This window comes from Phacochoerus africanus, chromosome 2 (assembly GCF_016906955.1).
Source record: "Phacochoerus africanus isolate WHEZ1 chromosome 2, ROS_Pafr_v1, whole genome shotgun sequence".
Lineage (NCBI taxonomy): Eukaryota > Metazoa > Chordata > Mammalia > Artiodactyla > Suidae > Phacochoerus > Phacochoerus africanus.
Window position 1 is genome coordinate 32,413,223 of NC_062545.1, and position 21,258 is coordinate 32,434,480.

At 41.0% G+C, this 21,258-nt stretch overlaps 1 protein-coding gene across 17 annotated transcripts in view; it reads left to right on the forward strand.

Moving 5' to 3' along the window:
• Positions 1–21,258, forward strand: part of EPB41L2 (erythrocyte membrane protein band 4.1 like 2) — a 211,899-nt gene that overhangs the window by 79,159 nt on the left and 111,482 nt on the right. The window contains exon 1 of one of the 17 annotated variants that reach the window (XM_047758685.1): positions 7,758–7,841. The exons of the other annotated variants lie outside the window; for them this stretch is intronic. The gene's annotated coding sequence lies outside the window, so the exon portion shown is untranslated. Of the gene's footprint in view, positions 1–7,757; positions 7,842–21,258 lie in introns of those variants that run through there. 17 annotated transcript variants of the gene reach the window in all.

The following is a 21,258-nucleotide window of genomic DNA, read 5'->3' on the forward strand; positions in this document are numbered from 1 at the left end:
CTTGTTAAGATTCTGTTTCTCAGATCAGCCTCTTCTTCACCAGTTTCTTTTTACTGTTTCCCTTTTTCTCATGTGACTGCCAAAGTCATCTTGCAGAAATGCAAAATTAAGGTCATTTTTCATTGCCCACAGGATAGAGTGAAAACATCAGCGCTTAGCAGACTGGTCACTCATTATTTGGCCACTGCCTCCCTTGTCCTGTTTCTTCTACCCGCCCCCCCCCCCCCCAACCCTATGTTCTGGGCAGCTGAGGGATGGGCTTATCATTCTCTGCAATACATTTATCTCATGGTTCCATGCCCTTCTTGCTGTTCCCACGGTGAGGAGTGTGCTTTTACCCACTTACAATCAGCCTAGTAAACTCCTCCATATCCTTCAAGGTCAGTCAGATCAAATGTCACCTCCGGAGGTGTTCTTCCCTCATCAAATGAGGCACATTACTGTTGAAATGTTTGTGCCTATGTTTTAGCTCTTATTCTCTTTGTTGTACAGTTATTCATTTAAGTACCTTCCCTCGCACTGCTGAAGCCAAATTTACAGAGGTGTATATCCTCAGCAGCTATCACTAAATAAACAAAGCGCAATTTCTCATTGGATGAGCGGATCTTAGCAAAACCTAACAGTGTAGAATTAACATCAAGATCTCATAGGCACAGGTAATGGTGAATCCTCTAGCTTGATGTTGGATATTCTTTGTTTATTGTATTGGTTGGGTAGGGACTGTAGGTTGAGAATATATTAGCACTTGTGCTTAGGGTTTTCTTTCATAATCCATGTATGGAGGGGTAAGTTTTAAAGGTGAAGCTACAGAAAAAAATGAGTGGAGCTATGGTTTCAAATTATGGAGCTAATAAAGGTGTGAAGGGTTGCAAGTCCACTGGGTTCTCAGACAAATTGCCCAAACCGTATAGATGGCATCCAGCAGGCTAAAGGGACACTGTTATGCAGGTGAAGGGAGGAGAGGACCCCAGCTGGGGTCGTACGTCCTAGGGCATGCCAGGTAGCTGTGCACTGCTTGTTTCATACACCTTGCCATTTACCCGGCTGGTCCTGGTGGAAGCAGGGCTCAGCTTTCTACAACTTTTTTTTTTTTTGGCCTTTTTAGGGCTGCACCTGCGGCATATGGACATTCCAGGGCCAGGGGTCTAATGGGAGCTGCAGTTGCCAGCCTACTGCATAGCCACAGCAAGGCGAGATCCGAGTAGCATCTGTGACCTACCTACACCACAGCTCATGGCAATGCCGGATCCTTAACCACTGAATGAGGCCAGAGATCAAACCCACATCCTCATGGATACTAGTTGGGTTCATTACCGCTGAGCCACAACAGGAACTCCAACATTTTTTGATGAGAGCCTTTATATTGACGTGTTTGCTGTTTATGTGGTTGTAGGAGAGTCTTGGAAACAGTAGCTGTTTTAAAGGGAAAGGAAGAAAGGAAGGGAAATGATGGAGGGTAGATTAGGGTAGGGTAGATTAGGGTAGGGAAACAATTTTCCTTACACAAGTTGAAGAGAAAAATAAATGGTAGATAACTATGTGTTAATGTTGGATTTTTTAAAAATAATGTAAGGATACATTCTGCCTTTTTTGAGGAGAAGCCTAGATGAATTTTTTGATGATTGAAATTCTGTTCAGTAGTAATTTGCATTCATTTAGCATGTTGCACTTTACCAGTAGCTATCACAGTGAGTCTCTTTTGCAGCTCACAAGAATCCCATTCTCTAGGCAGGATATCTGCTGGTACTTCCATTTTATAGACTTAATTAGCTAAGTGACAACATGGGAATACATTCCGACTGTTTGAGCATGAATTTAATGTTATTTCAGATTGGGGAGAGTAGGTAATTTCTTGGTTAATGATCTCTTCATTTTGGGAATATAATTTGGGGGGATTGCAGAGGTGTAGGGTTTTCTTGGGCCCAAAGGATGGGACAGAATTGGGGGAGCATTTGAGGTCTCCCAGGTACCTGCCGTTGGGGCTCTTTGTTTCTTCTGGCCCTTGGCCAGCATAAAGGGGTTCAATTCTCGGTGGCTGCCTCAGCAGTGTCTCTGCCGTTCCCTCACATCCTGGCAGGGTAGTCTGCAGTAGGGAAAGGCAATGGAATTATTGGGCAGAATCTGACATCCAACCAGGGTTCTGCTACTGAATTACTGTGTAACCTAGACAAGTCACCTTACTTCTGAATTTCAGGTTCCCCCTCTGTGAAAGGTAAGGACGGGGGGACATAAATGCTGAGATCCCTTTTGGCCCCGTATTTCTTTATTCTGTAAGATCTTCATTTTGCTCAGTCGCATGTAAGGTATTGCCCAGGTGCTAGCGAGATCTTTGTTTCTGCTTTGCATGTGATGGGCTTTGTGGTAAATACTTTTATTATTTTTTTAATCCATAAGGCAAGGAGGGGTCATGACCACGTCATTAGCAGTAGCATTTGTTCATCTAAAACTTGTGGTTGCCAGGGGGGCGGGGAGGGAGTGGGATGGCCTGGGAATTTGGGCTTAATAGATGCAAACTATTGCCTTTGGAGTGGAGAAGCAATGAGATCCTGCTGTATAGCCCTGGGAAGTATATCTAGTCACTTATGATGGAGCATGATAATGTGAGAAAAAAGAACATATACATGTATGTGTGACTGGGTCACCTTGCTGAACAGTAGAAAATTGACAGACCACTGTAGACAAGCCATAATGGAAAAAAATAACAATCATTAAAATAAAATGAGAGATGAATGAGTCTAAACATTGTCAGCCTATAATGCCTTCCCTGCCCTCCCCAAGGGAACTGTGCACTTTGCAGTGTCCTTCCTGTACCTCCCTTACAGCCCTTATCCCATGTGGTGTAATTATTTGTTTATGTATCTGTCTTCCTTGCTAGACTCTGAATTCCCCAAGGGCTCGTTGGGGAAGAATTTTCCAGTCCTAAGGGCTTAGACCTAGTGTCTGGGGCAAAGGAGGAACTCGGCAAATGTTTCATAGATGTAAGTGGAATGAAAATGATGCTTTTTAAAGTAAATGCTGGATTACTGTACTGGCCTGAATGTGTAATTCTAATAGTGATGCTTTTTTGTTTTATTTGTCCTTTTATTTGTTTATTGCTTTGTCCTAACGCTTTTTAGATGGTTTCAAAACATTAACTTTTGGAAATTCCCATCGTGGCTCTGTGGTTAACGAATCCAACAGGAACCATAAGGTTGCGGGTTTGATCCCTGGCCTGGATCAGTGGGTTAAAGATCTGGCATTGCTGTGAGCTGTGGTGTAGGTCACAGATGGGGCTCAGATCCCACGTTGCTGTGGTGTAGGCTGGCAGCTACAGCTCTGATTAGACCCCTAGCCTGGGAACCTCCATATGCCACGGGTGTGGCCCTAGAAAAGGCACCCCCTCCAAAAAAAAACCCATTAACTTTTGTTTACAGATTCCTAACCACCACTGCTTTCTTCTTCTTCCCTCCTATACCTGCTCCTCCTCCTTCTCCAAACACCCTGTAAAAATCTGGGGTCATACAGATTTTTCTTTCCCAGCGTCTCCTAAATCTGTAGTACTTTCTAATGCTACATTTTCAAAGATGTGGTAGGAAAGAAACTTTGCGAATGACTCATGTGCACTTGTGGAAATTATTCCGGGTTTAGAGCCTGAGAGAAGTTAAACTGTGGTGGTGTGTGGTCAAAAGATAATTTTTAGGCATAGAAGCTATGGAACTAGTGTAGTGGTTGTTTTGTTTTTTTGTTTTATTTTTTGTTTGGTTTGGTTAGTATTTGTTTTTTCCTTCTTTTTACTGACACCAGACAGCACTGTGGGCTGGTAGAAAATTACTTATAGCAACTGAAGTTCATCCAGATTGAGAGAGTCATAAACTTTTCTCTATGTTTGTTCATGCTCGCGTGATGATTGGCATATAAGGGGTTGGATTCTCTGTAAAATCAGTAGAGTCAAACATGGAAGGGTTGCCTTTATTTTTTGGAGTACTTTTTAGGTTGTTTTCGTGTTATGCTAGAAAATTTTTTCCAGTTTGACAGATGATGTCTGCTTCTCAGAAAGAGGCTAGATGAATGGGAAGGCTGAAAGACCGAAAGGAACTATCTTCCTCATTGTCCCTTTTTGCAGCACTGAGAACTTTATTTTCTGTGCAGGGTTTGAGTGCCTTGTGGTTTTGGAACTATGAGTGACCCATCAGATTATTGCAGCCTCTATATCTCACTGAGTTTGAATTTTTTTTCCCCTAAGGCAGGAGGTAGGGCAATTTTAAAAAGTCAAGAAATTATGATACTAGGTTTAATTCTGTCTATATACAGGCTCACATATACAAATATAGGAAAAACGTCCCCACCCTAACCCCAACCAACTCCCTTGAATACTTAAAAAATAGTATTCTGAGAATAAACTTCTAATTTCCCTTTTTAATGGAGCAACAAGACAGTTTTTAAATAGGGTATTCCTAAGATAGAGATAATAGATATAAGTTCATATGAACAATTTTTTATATTAAGAGATTTGTGAATGTTTCAGCCTAAGTATTCGGTTTACTTTGACATGTTAAAAGTCTCTGGGAATTAACTTAAATGACAGTGGATCTGGTTTGTAACTTCCCTGCCAGTAACTTGCTGAATAACATTATATAAGTTATTTCACTTCTTTGGGTTTAGTTTACTCATCTGGGAAACAGGAGTGTTAAAATCAAGATAATGCAGCATTGGTGGAAAAGTGCTTTGGCTTTGAAAGGCAGCTCTGCCCTCTGCTATACCACCAGGGCCACTAGTGTTAGCTTTGATGCAGACCAAATAGGTGTAAATTCTGACTCTAGCACTCATTGGGCATATGAGTTTGGAAACTCATTTAAATTCTGTGGATTATTTTTTTTAATCCATTATATTAATTCTTTGTTCTTTTTCCAAATCATAGTGCCACAGAACTCACCTTCTATCTTAATTCTCTTGACTTTTGTGTGAACAATGAGATTCTGTTGGCCTATGGGCAGGGTTGAAGACATCAGAGGAGCTTGAGCAGTAGCACTGGGTTCCAGAATTAAGAAGGTAGGTGCCAGGAGTTTTCATTGTGGCACAGAGGAAATGAATCTGACTACTATCCATGAGGATGCAGGTTCGATCCCTGGCATTGCTGTGAGCTGTGGTATAGGTCTCAGATGTGGCCAGGCTCCAGAGTGGTTGTGGCTGTGGCATAGGCTGGAGGCTTCAGCTGTGATTCAACCCCTAGGCTGGGAAGCTCCTTATGCTGTGAGTGTGCCTAAAAAGACCAAAAAAAAAAAAAAAAAAGAAAGAAAAGTAGGTGCCTTAGTCAGCTTGGGCTTCCATAACAAAATACCATATACTGGATTGCTTAAACAGCAAGCTTATTTTCTCACACTTTTGGAGACTGAAAGTCCAGATTCAAAGTGCCATTATGGTCAGTTTCTGGGGAGGAACCACTTCTTGGATTGTATGTAGTTGGCTGCTAATCTCTGTGTCCTCATATGGGGAGGTGAGAGAGCGAGAATGAGCAAGATCTCTGGTGTCACTTTTCATAAGGGCACTAATTCCATCACTGTGGCCCCACCCTTATGACCTCATCTAAAACTGATTATCTCTCAAAGGTCCCATCTCCAAATACCATCATATTGGGGGTTAGTGCTTTAACATAGGGATTTGCCAGAGGTGGGGGGTGGGGAGGGGCATAATTCAGTTGTTAAAAGTAGGGGAATTAAGAGGCCAGAATGCATAGGGATGATGCGAGATCCCTGGGGTAGACTGTAGAGACCTACTAATGTCAGCTTCACTGGGTCCAGTGCTCTGTATCAGCAGTTCTAAGATTGCTGGGTTCCATGGAGCATACATTTTAAAAAAAAGTTTGAGCCAATTTTCCCAAGGAAGTATATTGAAGTAAATCTGCCATTTTACTGCAGTTTCTATTTTAAAAAATACATTTAAAAATGTGGGAAGAACATAACCTGAATAGAAGATGAATAAAATTGGCTATACTTAAAAAACTCACCAAATTGCCCTTTTGTGATCCAGTGAAAATTTTGTGATGGATAGTAAAGTTTACTTCCATCATACAGAATGACTCTTTCTTTCTTTCTTCCTTTCTTCTCCTATCTTTCTTTTCCTTTTCCTTTCATTTCCTTTCTTTCTTTCTTCTTTTGATGCCTGCACCTGGTAGGGGTTGAATCAGACCTGCAGCTGTGGCCTCTGCCACAGCCATGGCAACTCTGGATCTAAGCCACATCTGTGACCTGCACTGCAGCTTGCAGCAGTGCCAGAACCTTAACCTACTGAGTGAGGCCAGGGATTGAACCCACATCCTCACAGAGACAATGTCGGGGTCCTCAACCTGCTGAGTCACAACAGGAACTCCTAGAGTGACTTTTAATTTTAAAAGTTTTGTTTGTTCATTTTGTTAGAGGTTAATCTCTTAAGAGCTGCTACTGAAACATAGTTTCAGTAAGGTCCTGTAAAGCAAATCTTACCTTTTCTCTACCCCTTGGTACAGGTGATATCTTGTTTATTTAAATATCTAAAGTGTTTTATTTGTAATTAAAGAATGTATTCTTTTAAGACTGCTGTTGGGTGAATGTGATCGTGGAATACTCATCGACCTAGGAACTGCTCGATGATCAGTATCATTTGGTTAGCAGGCTCAAGTTGTAAAAATATGTGCCTGAATCCAGAGTCTTGACTATCTTAATCTGGAATTTTTTTTCTTTTTCTTTTTTTAGGACCGAACCTGCAGCATATGGAAGTTCCCAGGCAATTGGAGCTATAGCTGCCGGCCACAGCCACAGCAACACTAGATCTGAGCCATGTCTGTGACCCATGCCACAGCTCATGGCAATGCCAGATCCTTTAACTCAGTGAGTGAGTCCAGACACCAAACCATCATCCTCATGGATACTAGTCAGGTTTGTAACCCGCTGAGCCATAACGGGAACTCTTTGGTCCTGGTTTGTTAATGTAAATATTTGTATTGGGGAAAAAACCAGAATTTTGAATTGTGGGAATAGAAGAGGAGGTATTGGTATTGTATAATTAAGGAATATTACTTGTTTCTCAGATTTCTCTGACCCGAATCTTAAAATCAGTGACTGTAAATGTACTTTACTTCCACATGTATTTGTATTCCTATGACAGATGGATGTAGGATTACCTTTTGTATCCAGCAATTTAGGATAATATAATAAAAAAAACAGGGATTTATCAGCTTTCTAACCATATGATGGTACTTATAAATCTGTATTAAAATGAGCCTTCATTTAAATATACTGTAAATGAATAAGCAATTTTTTTTTACAAATGGAAAAATGAATATTTCATTTTTATATATTGAAAACTGGGCTATGTAGCTGCGTGGTTTTCCTATATCAGGTTATAAGTAAGATGATTAGACAGTATGTTATATACATATACTTTTGGAGTCTATAGGCTGGATCAAAATGATAGAAATAAAAACAAAGCTGAGGGGTGCAAACCCAAAGCTGTGCAAGACAAATGATACCAAAAAAATGAGGAAAAGAATCCCTAGCAGTAGTAGAATTGTAAGAAATTACAATCCTAGAATTAGAGTTGTGCCATTACACTATTCATTATATAAAATGTTCTTCATCTAGTGGGTAGAACAGGCAGCAGGAGGACTTTTTCTGTGACCCAAGTGGATTTTCTAGCTGAGGAATGAAGTAACTTGGAACCAAGCTGGGCTTTTCTACTGAGCATGCCCTTCTCCAGCAGGGTCTGGCCTGGGTGGGGCTGGTCTTGCTCATTAAGCTGTTGGAAGCTGGATTTCCATCAGCTCTCCACAGTCTTCTAATGACAGAGAACAGCAGACAACAGGCTCGATGTACTTTTTAAAAAGCTGCGTATGTATTTCGGGGGGGAGATTTTTAGGAAATTTCTGTTGCGGCAGTTGGGTTTGGTGGTATATGCTTGCTTGCTCTCGCTTTCGAAGAAAGATTGCCTTTGAAACTGTCACTATCTAGGAGACTGAAAATTTGGGAAATACTTATGTACACAGGACAGAATAGATGGAGCCTGTGTGTGTGTACTCTCTGGCAAGGAAATATATTCTGTCATATTTGAACCAAGCCCTGTGAAAAGTACAATATATTTTTAGACCATTTGTTTGCATTTTTTCCAGGCAAATGTTAAATGTTGTCAGGTTATCTTTAATATAATTGCTGTTTTAGGTTTGACCTATGAGAATAATGATGCCAGTTGGTTTTATATATCTGTCTTGCTGTTTCACAATTGATTTATGCAATGGTACAATACACTATTTGAAAGTTAATTATTCCTAAAGCACAGTGAGGACTATGTAAGGTTAATAGTATACAGTTATTTTTTGAACATGTTAAAGGATGAGAGGTTTCATTTTAGTTAGTATGAAAATGAAGCATTTTACAGACTAACTCATTTGATTAAAAAAAGTTGTACTGTGGCTAGTAGAGATTTGAATTTACATTTTTTAGTCTCTGCAGGTGAGTGGCCATTCCTGGCTATCAAGAATTGTATATGGTTTTAGGGACTTTCCTTTGTGGCTCAGTGGTAATGAACCTGACTAAGATCCGTGAGGACTTGGGTTTGATCCCTGGCCTTGCTCAGTGGATTAAGGATTCGGTGTTACCGTGAGCTTTGGTGTAGGTCTTGGCTCAGATCTGGTGTTGCTGTGGCTGTGGTGGTGACCAGCCCCTGAAGCTCCAATTTGACCTCTAGCCTGGGAACTTCCATATGCCACAGATTCGGACTTAAAAAGGAAAAAAAAAAAAAAAAAAGGATTGTATATGGTTTTAATGTTGTCACATCATAAGTAAAATCGTAAGTAAATATTAGCTGATTAATACATAGTATCAACATCTTTTACTGAATATTTAATCTGTTGTCATGTTGAAGAAATGCAAAACGTGACCATGTTGCCCAGATTCAGACATCCACACTTAGAAAAAAAAATCCTCCTCATGCTCTTTCTTGATAACATTCATCCATCTAACAACCTTCTGCAAAGAGAATCTTGTTTCAATGCTACCTTCTAACAGAACGAAGAGCAGTACAAGTGCAGTGCCCGGGTGACCTGTGAGTTCCTTCTTTATTGTTGACACCGCAGACATGTTCTTATACCACTGAGGTAAATACCAAGTCTTTTAGGGGCTGCACGTATACTTGTGAAGTTTAAGTTTTCTATTCTTAGGTTCAACAAAGAATTGTCTCCTTAAATTAGTGGCAGCTCAGCTGAGGCAATAAATGACTGGAGGCGGTGCTGATGACCTGGACAGCCATTCTAGGACCCCTGCCTCCCCTGTGCACCCTCTCCTTTGGAACGTTCCAGGGCACGTTGCATGATGTATCAATGACCTTTAGTTTAACCTCAGAGCAGGATCATAAAGAAATTGGAAGGAGAAATTTTGAACTCTGACGTTTTGTTGGCTTGAAATTTTCAGTGGATTCTGAAGGTTGAAATGCCTGGCACATTCTCCAGCCGACTCCTCTACCAAATCAAATGTTACACATGTTGGATTTTGAGAATCTTCCCTCCAAAGAAACAAATATATTGAGCCGAAGTAAAAACTTGTCCTAGCCAGCACCACCTAAAAAGTAGTTATTTGAAGCTCTTACTCAGTAAAGTAGTTTTGAACTAAACTAATGCTCAGTGTAGAAATACTTTGGGGGGGAAAAAGCTTTTAAACATTCCAAATGGCATGTCTGTAATTCCATTGTCATTACAGCTTTTCCCGCCTAGGGAAAGTTGTTTTTGTCACGCCGGGCTCGCAGGGTCCATATGCTAACACTTCACAGCACCTTCTGCTGACCAACCAACAGCACTGGCGTCAACATGTGGAGCTGCTTACCTAAACTAGAAAAATCGTTCAGTCTGTGATCTCGTATTTTAAGAATACCTGCTGTGCATTGACTCCTCTTTGGCAGTGCTGTGAATATTTTTAAAATGGCAGAAGAGCTAACACCAAAGCTTAAAAAGTGAATTATGTTTTTTGACAAGGTTTAAATATTCATGCCTGACAACTGCAGTGTCCCAAAGCTTACGGAGAAGAGGATTTGAAAGCGCGAGATCAGTGTAGGCTCCAGCTTGGTGGCCCTGTCATAGTGTGGGGAGTTGATTGAGTTTGACAAGCTTTTGTCTTATGACCTATTAAAATGCAGCGTCTGCAGCCTGTGTATTTATCCTGTGCAGTTAACCTTGGTGGATTTGCCGTTAGCTTATTTGGGAAAAGCCTCCCGAACCGCTGTTGTTTTTTAGCTATAGAATTTTGAGTTTGATGCACACAGAAATAGTATTAGACTGGTTGTAGATGACCATTTGATACCAAGTGAGTTTTTGGATGGGGCTGGATAAGGATCCTGCGCAGAGATACTTGTGAGCTGAACTCAGAAAAAGTATCCTCCCTCTTGTCTGTTGCTGACCAGGGGAGATTTTTGATGTTACCTTTGCTCTGTTTGTGCCTGGTTATGATGCCATTGGAAGAAATTGCTCATGAGAGTATTTTCCTTCTCTACAGGACATTATATTTAATGATGATGGGCCAGGTCTATCTCACCCCAATATTAGGTACGTCACAAAAGACATTTATTGAGAAGCCACCAGATCAGTGCCATGGGAACACGCAGTTACTCATCTGCACCAAAGCTTCCCCCCTTCTCGTGAGCCTAGGGAAGAGGTGGGGACAGGAAGCATGACATCCTCGTGCTGGGCAAGCCAATTTGATTCCTGCTTTTCCCTGTAAATGAGGAGGAAGCAGCTGACCAAGATTGGAGATGTTTATGTGTGACCAGCTTAGGAATTTAATAAGAATCTTCCCATTCTGTTCTACTTTCCTTTGAAAACATTTCCTCAACTTTCAAAGAAATCTGTTCCAAGTTCCCTGTTCCAACTCCTCCAGCAGAAAATTAGGAATCATCTTTTTTGGCTTGCTTACATAGGCACCAATAATATTGTTAGCAAAAGCCTGCTTTTTGTGAGGAGGAAAAGGATATAAAAAGCTAGCAAGGTTTTGGATAGGGTTTTTTTTTTCTTTTTTCTTCCTTTTTTTTTTTTTAGTGGATGCTAGATATACTTCTTAAAAGATGTCTGGTTGCTCTAAAAGCTTAGATTTTGAGCTTTTTCTGCTTTGAGAGCAGCCTGTAGAGGGTAAGTGGTGGATTGGTAAAGTATGCTGAATTAGCGGCTTGTGGAAGTCAATTTCTTTGAGGATACGGAGGCAATCTTAAACCTCATACACCAGAAAATCATTTTTATTTAGGCTGTCTTAATGCTACTGATGAGCTAGAATAGACTGGAAGGCTTTTGCACCCAGACTGTTCATTTTGTGAGACCAGGGCAAGATGACAAGGTCACTTGTGGCAATGTGGCATTTTGGTTGTCTCCAAGGAAGTAGACCAGTCATGCTTTGTTTACTTAATGCATAAGATATTTTAATGCATAAGTATTGTCCTCCTAATCACATATTTAAGTGCTTCAGTTTGTGCAAACTTCTCAGTGAAAACTTTGTCTCCATAGGTGTACCTCTATACCTCGTCTGCCCATTGTCATCTGCCATTGCCCATAATCACTGCTGTCACTCTTCTCTTTGCTTTCCTATTTTCTTTATGTGTATATAGGCAAATATACGCATGTGTATTCATATATTTATAGCTCCCACACACTTTGCTTTCCACCCACCAGGGAATAGCATATCGTATGTGCCCGCAGAATCTTGCTTTTTGTAATTTAGAGATACTTCTATAATGACTGGAAACCTTCCTGCTTTTATTTCTTTGTAGCTGCATAGTATTCTGTCCTATGAATGTAGTATAATGTCACCTGTCAATGGACATTGATCCTTTGCATTGCAAGCAATGTTGTAGTGAGCCATCCGTACATTATTTTACATATGGTCAAATGTATTCCCACAGCAGAGTAACTGGTTTTGAATGTGGTCACATCTGGAATTTTGATAGCTGTTGGCAAATTGACATCCATTGGATCGGTACCAAGTTATTCTTTTACTGGCAATTATATGAGAATGCCTCTGTTCCCATAGTCTTGCTCAATGATTACATGATTAAGCTTTTGGATTTTTCCATTCTAAATTTTTAGCTTTTATTTATTTCTCTGTGAGTATGGTGAGCATCTTTTTTTCATGGGTGTTCATATGTCCGTTGTCTCTTCTCTCTTTCCTTCCTCTTTTCTCCTCTTCTCTCTTCTCTCTCTTTCCTGTACTTATTTTTTTAGCCCCCTTTTTTTCCTTGTGGTGGGAGGGGTTGGTCAGCCTAGCCAACTTAATTTGTTTCAGGGCTTTGAATTGAGGAAATCTATAATCAGGACTACTGTATCTGGCTTTTTATTCAGCTTACTTCAGTTTTGATAGAGAGCAAATGTTTCTAGCAAATACAATTGAGAATGGGGATTAAGTGCTCCTCAAAAAGCATGATGTTGGAAGTTGCTGTGGGGCATAGTAGGTTAAGGATCTGGTGTTGCTGCAGCTGTGGTGCGGATTTGATCCCTGGCCTGAGGAATTTCCACATGCTGCAGGTGCAGGGAAAAAAGAAAGAAAGCAAAATATATAATATAAAATAATAATAATTCCTATTTGTATTTTATGAGTGTTTAACCAACATTTCCCATGTGTTACTTCCTGTAGAGATGACAATGGTAGTTTTAAAGAAAACTATCAGCTTTTCAAACTAGTAGCAATTTCTGAATCTAAATTACCAAAATTTCTGAATTAGTGATGAGAACTTTGAATATTGCTACCTCTATCCCCCACTAGGCTGAGAGTAGGATTCTTTTTCTTTTCCTTGCTGCGCTGGCAGCACATGGAAGTTCCCATGCCAGGGACTGAATCTGAGCTACAGCTGTGACCTGTGCCACAGCTGCAGCAATACCAGATCCTCAACCTGCTGCATTGGGCTGGGGATTGAACCTCACACAACACCCAGATCCTTAACCCACTGCACCACAGCAGGAACTCTGAGAGTAGGATTCATTCATCTGTATTGGTGATTTCTGGTACGTCTGCTTTCAAAGTACTCAAGAAACATTGGTTTTGAAAGAAGGGGCTAAGATAGTGATGTAACCCACATCCCGAAAGTAGATGAAATTTATTAGGGGCTCAATTAGAACATGTTGTTTAGGATCATAAACCACCAAATGGTAGTAATAGTTGATTGATATTTGCTTTTCAGCTGATAGTGGACTTTAAGGAATTGTGCTAGGTGCTGGTTCTGCAACAGTGAAGTTGTTCGGAATTGGTGGCAGGATTGACTGAAGTCTCTGGAACTGGACAGCCTGGGTTTGAATCCTGGCTCTTCATGGTCGTGTGGCACTGCCCATGTTATTTATCCTCTTTTATTTATTTATTTTTTTTGTGCCCACTTTCACAGCATATGGAAGTGTCCGGGCCAGGGGTAGAACTTGTGCAACAGTGGTGACACCTGCACCACTGCAGTGACACAGCCAGATTATCTGCTTTTTACTTCTTCATCTGTACCATGAGAATACTTTTAGTTCCTACCTGAAAGTATTGTGAGTATTGAAGGAATTTCTGCATGCAAAGTCTCTAGAACAGTGTTCAACCAATAGCTGATATTATCATTCGGTATTATTATTTCTGTTCTCACTGTTAATATTATGGCTATCATTAGTGAACAAACGGATATAGTCCCTTCTTTTACAGAATCCCCATATGGTGACAGTGGCCCACCATTTACTTATTTGTTTGTTTGTTTGTTTTAGGGCCGCACTCGCTGCATATGGAGGTTCCCAGGCAAGAGATCAAATCAGAGCTGTAGTTGCTGGCCACCACCATAGCCACAGCAATGTGGGATCTGAGCTGCGTCTGCGACCTACACCACAGCTCACGGCTAACACCAGATCCTTAACGCACTGAACAAGGCCCGGGATCAAACCTGTGTCCTCATGGATCGTAGTCAGGTTCATTACTGCTGAGCCATGATGGAAACTCTGGCCCACCATTTGTTATGACCTTATTATGTGCCAGGCACTTTATGTAGAGCATCCACTTTAATCCTTAGAGCCACCCAGTGGTTGTGTATTAATATCCCTGTTTTGCTTATGAGGAAACTGAGACTTGGCAAAAGGCTAAACAACTTGTCCATGGTTACGTGGCTAGTCTGAGACAGAGCCGGAATTCTAATCCTGGTCTAATCTGTTTAGTTCCCAGAGTTGATCTCCAAACCATCATATGTTATTTTATCCAAAGATTAGTTGGTCTCCCACACAAAGACTGTAGCTCCAGCTTTGGCCTTTACAAAAGTTAGGCCCCCATCTGAGAGAAGGAATTTGAGCAAATGCAGTTCATCAAAAATTCTGAGCATACAACCCACTGTGTGTAGTTGATTGATGAAGAGCCAGCAGTGCTCTGGATGTCTCCCTCACCTTGATGAATGTGTGCTGTTGGAAGGCCCCATATGACAGGTTTACGTGCATTTTGATTATGAGAATAATGCGCACGATTAGGATCCTTAATGATTTATGCACAGCCTCTGTATCCTGAGCTTCCAGGAAAGGGTATCTGTTTCTAGAATGTCCCCGGTTGCTTGTGGAGAAGACTTGCCTGGCACAGATATCTTTCTTGACATGATTCTTAATGAGAGCAGCAGGGATTTGCTTTGAACAGTAAGATTGTTACACTTATCTTGGGTGTTATTAGGGTCGGGTACTGCTTTGATTTTCATATACCCCCTCTCCAATATAGAAAGAAAGGGAATCTTTTTCTTTGAACTCTAAGATAGTTTGTTTCATTTTTATTGAGAGTTGTTAGAATGAAGAATTAATGGTTTATCTCACTAATATTAACTCAGAGACAAAGTTTTTAAAAGTCGAGCACCTGGAAAAAATGGGACATTTTGACAACCATGGCTCTTAGGCTTGAGGGCCATAAAACCCAGTGGGGGAGGGATCATTACCTGAGATGGTTCTTTATGTGCTCCCAGTTTCTTAGGGCTTATTTTCTAATGCTTGTCTCAATACGCAGAGGCTAATAGTGGTTGCAAATAACTCAACCTCCGGCTTAATTGTTCAACCTATAGAGGATATGTTATTTCACATAACGGGATGCTCAAACGCAGGGCCTGGCCGTGTGTTGCCTGTGCAGTGGGCTGGTCCTCTTCTCTGTGATTCTCTCGCTGGCTGGTCGTCTTCTCTGTAATTCTCTTGCTGGTGCCCTCTGCTGTATGTCACTTTGTCCTCAGGCCTTCTCCCCTCATGGATTATTCAAGATGGCAATAGCATTTCTTTTTTCTTTTTTTTGTCTTTTTAGGACCGTGCCCACAACATATGGAAGTTCCCAGGCTAGGGATCAAATCAGAGCTGCAGCTGCTGGCCTACACCACAGCTCACTGCAACGCCGAATCCTTAGCCCACAGAGCAAGGCCAGGGATGGAACCCACATCCTCATGGATACCAGTAGGGCTTGTAACCCTCTGAGCCACAACGGGAACTCTGTCAATAGCATTTCTGAAAGTCACGGATACAATGTTCAGAGGCAGAAGAGGAGCCTTCTCTTCTTCTTCCTCTTGGTAGAAGAAAGAATGTTTTCCCAGGAGCCTGCGAACAGACTCTCTACATAGAGTCTCCTTGGCCAGGGGAAGGGGGACCGCCATGTTTGCCTGAGACCAGTAGACCATGACCTTGTGGCCTGACCTGGAGCCAGCCTCTGTGGGCACCTGTGTGGAAAAGAGAGAGAAGCTGAACAAAATTCGAGTTCTGTTAAAAAGTAGAAAGGGTGCAGGAAATACATGCTCTGAATGTAACCTAATTCCGCCTAGACTTGAATTAGCAAGGGGCTACAGTTCATATCTTTTGTATATGTGGGCTTAATTTAAACCAGATGTTTGCTTATATCTTTATAGAAATACTTCTGTCTCTCTTATACATCCTTTATCCCTTTAAAAGAAACCAAACAAGTGATTTAATGTGTTAAGGTAAAGCACATTATATAAGGTGGGCAGAATTGACTTATTTTACTTTTAATTAATTTTTTTAGCATTGACTTATTTTATAAAATAACTCTTGTTTGTCCTCACCATATAGATAATTTAAACTAACAAATAGTCCCTTTGGAATGTAGCTGTACTTATTTGGATATAGGATGTCATATTTTCTAGACCTTTTGACACTTAAGAAAAATAAACCTACAAGGGAGAGGAATTATTTGCAGTCTGCTCTGTCTGCCTGTTTTTGTTATTCCTTCTCCCTCTCCAGATATTTCTTTTTCCTCTTTCCTCCTTCTCTTCCCCCTTTAAAAAACATGTTGGCTATTATTTGAGAAGCATCACTCTTACTACTTGCTAAGCAGAGTTAGTTGGCTGCTAAATCATGCCTTTTTGCGGGTTGCTCTTTTGTTTTTCTCCCATCTTATCCTTTAAGGGATGATAGTGGGGGCATTAAGAGACCTTTTCTTGGGATACAGGCTGTTTGGGGAGGTAAAATAAGCAAGTGATTGTGGGTATTAGCAAGTGCTCCACATATCCTCTGTGCAGTCACAACAGTGGATGAAAACAAGATTTGTCAGACCCAGAAAATGGCCAAATTGGCACTGTGCGCCTGTTGCCCATATTTTTTCAGTGTGTTACTTGGTGCACAGTTTTGCTTTTGTCTTTCTCAGAGTTCAAAGGAAAGCCTCTCTCCTACCTTACCGTCATTGCCTTTTTCCCCATTTTAGAAGTCTTGAGTCCCCTAGTGAATGGATTGAGCTCTGCTGCTAGAAATCAAAGACTTCCTATTGCTGGTCATCTCCACAGAGGATGGAAGCCCCTCAGCCGGCAGCAGCAACCACCCTGTTCCCTGCACTGGGATTTGACTAACAGTGAGGGCTCTTAGAGTAGGACTGGTTCTCTCAAGGTTTTAACAGGAAACATCTGGACTCAATAATTAGCATGAACTTCTTGCTTGAAGTTCTTTGTATGAATGTCTAGAGTGTTATCTTTTTGCTTTGCTTTGCTTGCTGTTGTGCTCTGATGGAGGGCCAGTGTTTTCAGTAGCATAATGTGATGTGATAGGTAATTTAGGCTAGTGGTAGAAACAGTACCTTGGAATTTATCTGTGGGTTTGTTTGTTTTTGTTTTTGTTTTTGGTCTTTTTAGAGCTGCACTTGCGGCATATTCCATTTCCTGGGTCGAATCAGAGCTACAGCTGCCAGCCTATGCCACAGCAACACCAGATCCAAGCTGCACCTATGACCTACCCCACAGTTCACAGCAACGTTGGCTCCTTAACCCACTGAGCGAGGCCAGAGATCGAACCTGTGTCCTCATGGATACTGGTTGGGTTCGCTAACCCCTGAGCTACAACAGGAACTCCTTATCTCCTTTCTTAATCATAAGAAAAAAGAATAGTTTCACATAACACAGCCCCTTACCTAACTGGTGCTGATCCTCTGTTGATGATGGTTTTCTGCTTGGTTGTGTGTGAAGCGATGCATGCTTTTTCTCATGGAGCTGTTGCAATAATGAACACTTTTATCGACCCAGATGGAGCATGCCAACATGGTAATTGTGTCAAAACCACATGCCTGTCTAATGGGCTGCCTGTTCACAGCAGTGTTCTTTTTGGTTGCTGATAAGTAGAAAGGTCTTTACTTAATATGTTATATAACTGTACTAATGATGGATTTTAGGTATTTGTAATTAAAGTTTAGTGGAATGTGCATTGCTCGAGTCTGGGAAGCTGTGGTTCTCTCTGGTTTTGGCTTCACCCACCTGACTTTGTGATCTCAGGCCAATCCAGTCTTTTCAAGCCTCAGTTTCCTTGTTGAGAAGATAAAATGAGAGTTTCAGACCAGATGATTTCACTGCATGCATTCAGTAAATATTTAGCTGGTGCCCCTTATGTGCCAGTTTAGATGCTGGGAACATATCAGTGAAAAAAAGAGAAAGATTCTAAGATCCCAGCCCTCAGGGGGCTTTCATTTGAGTGGAGGGGCTTGTGTTCTACTGCTGGAGTTTCCATTTTGGTGGGCCTTTTTGTATTTAAAGGCTTATCCACATTTGAAACTGAGCATTACAGGCATGATAATTATGGTGAATGGATGTGCTGTAATCATGTTTTCTTGGTGGTGGTGATTTGTTCAAGAAACCATTTTATCAACAAAGAAGGTAATGTTTAGGTTTGAGCTTTGTTGCTCTCTTGAAACTTCAAGGATGTAGTTATTTACATAAATTAAATTATACCCACCCTTATGGTTGAATATTTACAATCCAAGTAACCATTTGCATTCTATTTTATCTTGTAATTTCCCTTTGGATGGGCAGTACTGCTCAGCTCGGCAGTTCTTAGAACTGAGAAGTCTTGCGCATACAGCCATGATTGAGGAGGCCTCCATTTTAAGGCTTAGTTGTGCGGTTTATCTGTGCTCTTCTGCTCTGTAGTAGCGCTCTTTCTTTAGTTTTGATCCATCAGCTCCGTTTTGAGAACATGGCCATGTGATAACCTTCAAATACGACTTTCTGTGTGATGGGAACTCATCTGTAAATTTCTTATTTGGGGGAGGGACAGGGCTTATTTTTAGCAAATCAAAGAATAGATTCATGGGTTCAGTAGTCATTTTGACACTGGCATGAATCACTGCGGACTGAGCCAAGGGTTCCAGTTGTTTCTGTCTTTCCTACGCAGTGTGGACTTGTGACTGCATTATGAAATACAGGTGTACACAGTTGTGTGGTCCTCCATTCAGTGGCCTTGGACAAACCCTTTAACTTCTACTCTTCTGTTTACTACCACAAAATGGGGATAATACCTACCCTGCAGAATGCTTTGAGGAGCAGAAACTCTGTGTGTTATGTCTGACACAGTAAGCAGTGAGCGATCTATCTTATGATTGAAACATAAATGTTAATGCTTTTAACGTAGTAGTGACACTTTAGTTTTATATTTCATTGCTTTTAGAATATTTTGACCCCCAAACCGTCTCCAGATTGTCTCTTCCAGCCAAAGAAATTAGCTGCCAATTACCATGGTCAGCTCAGACAAGCGTGCAGCACTATTGTTTTTAATTTTTACCAGAGCATTGATTCAACTCTCAAAATGTAATTAGAGACTCTATACTGATAGTCAGCTTTGGTCATTTCATGATTAATTGATTTCCACTTAATTGGTACATGGAAAATGGTACCTTAAAGAGGGGAGAAAAGGTTTTCTGTACAATATGGAGCCAGTTCAAGTACTCATCAGGGTCTTATTGGAAGATATGATTTTTTTTTTTTTTGCTTTTTAGGGCCGTGCCCATGGCACATGGAGGTTTCCAGGCTAGGGCTTGAATTAGAGCTACAGCTGCCGGCCTACACCACAGCCATAGCCACACCAGATCCAAGCCGCCTCTGGCACCTACACCACAGCTCACAGCCAGGGATTGAACCCACAACCTCATGGTTACTAGTTGGATTCTTTTCCTGTGAGCCACACCGGGAACTCCTGAAGATACGATTTTGAATTTTAAGTGCGTAAGAATGAGATGTAAAACTGGGCATGTGTGTATTATAGTTCCTGTTTCCTTTCCTGTCGCATTGCCCTCAAGGACATTACTGTCCCCTGATCTTCCTGTCTTACTTGATGCTTCTTCTCACCCTTGTGCCTTTTCCCTCTGCCTGGCCCTTATTAAATGTCGGTGGTGATAAGCGTTCTCTTAAGGACCCTCTAAGCCCTAACTGCACTTCTTCTCTAGGTGGTGTCAGTATCATTTGTGCTTTTAGTTGTCACCCATATGATGACAACTCTCAGATCTCTATCTTTGTACCTGGGGCCTCCATTCAAGACCTCTGTACAAAGTGGCCAGTTAGACACCTCCACAACCTTCTCAGTCACAATGAATTAAAAATCAAGTTTATTTATGTTGGCCACACCTTTTTTTCCATGGATGGTTCTGCCATCACCCTCATCTTTCGGAACCTGGGACTTTTCCAGCACTCTTTCTTCTCTTTGACTTGCTGTTTTTAGGAGATAGCACGTCATGTCCAGTTTTTTCTTTAGCATTGGGTTCATTTCTTATCCGGTTCTTCACTGCTTCTGCCGTAGTACAGACCATTCATTATCTTCTTATGCCTGAACTAGAGCATCAGCCTCCTGGATGTCTTTCTGTTTCATTCTTTTCTGTCATCCTATGCTTTACAGCAAAGTTGGGCTATCTGAAATGTGAATCTGATTACATTACTTAAAGAGCTCATGTGACTTCATGTCTTAAAGTCAACCCCCAGACTTTTCTTAGTATGACACTCCAAACCTTGGATATTCTGGCTTCTGCCTGCTTCTACCTATCATCACCAATTCACCTTACCCCTTGCACCCCCACTCACGAGCCCCCACTTTATGTATATAGTGTGTTATTGTTCAGTACTTGTTTCCTACAGGAGGAATATTCTCATGTTTCTGCACACTTGCCTATGCCTGGCACATGCTTCCCATTTTAACTCTTTTGCCTGAATAATGGATACTCATTATGTTAAAGCAACTCAAATGTCAACTTTTGCAGAAAGGTTTGCCTCCTGATGACTCTCTTCTCCTAATTTGGGTTAAGTATTTGTCCTGTGCTTTTTTTTTTTTTTTTGCTATGCCCATAGCATGAAAAGGTTCCTAGGGCAGGGATGGAACCTATGCCACAGCAGTGACCCAAGACACACTAGTGACAATGCTGGATTCTTAACCTGCTGCACCACAAGAGAACTCTTCTCATAGTGGTTTTGATTTTCATTTCCCTAATGATTAACAATGTCCAGCATCATTTCAAGTGCTTTTTGGTCATTTCTTATTTGGAGAAACACCTGCTCAAATCCTTTGCTCATTAAATATTTTTTTTTGGGGGGTGGGGCACAGCATTGTAAATCAACTATACTTGAATAAAAAGACTAGAAAATGTTTTTGGTCTTTACTGTTGTAAGAGTTCTTTGTATATTCTGGGTATTAGACTTTTATCAGATATATGCTATTTTGAGAAACAAGTGTAGTACTGATATATGTTGTAACATGAATGAACCTTGGAAAAAAGTATGCTAAGTGAAAATGCTATGTGTTGTATGATTCCATTTATTTGAAATGTCAAATAGGCAAATCTGTATAGCTGGAAGTAGTTTAGTGATTTCTATGGACTGCAGAAAGGGGAGGATGGAGAGTTAACTATTAATGGTGCAGGGTTTCTTGTTGGGACAATGAAATATTCTAGGATTAGATGGTGGCGATGGTTGCCCAACTTTTTGAAATACTTGGAGCCATTAACGGTATAGATTAAAAGTGTAAATTTTATGGTATATGAATTATATTTCAATAAAGCTGAAAAA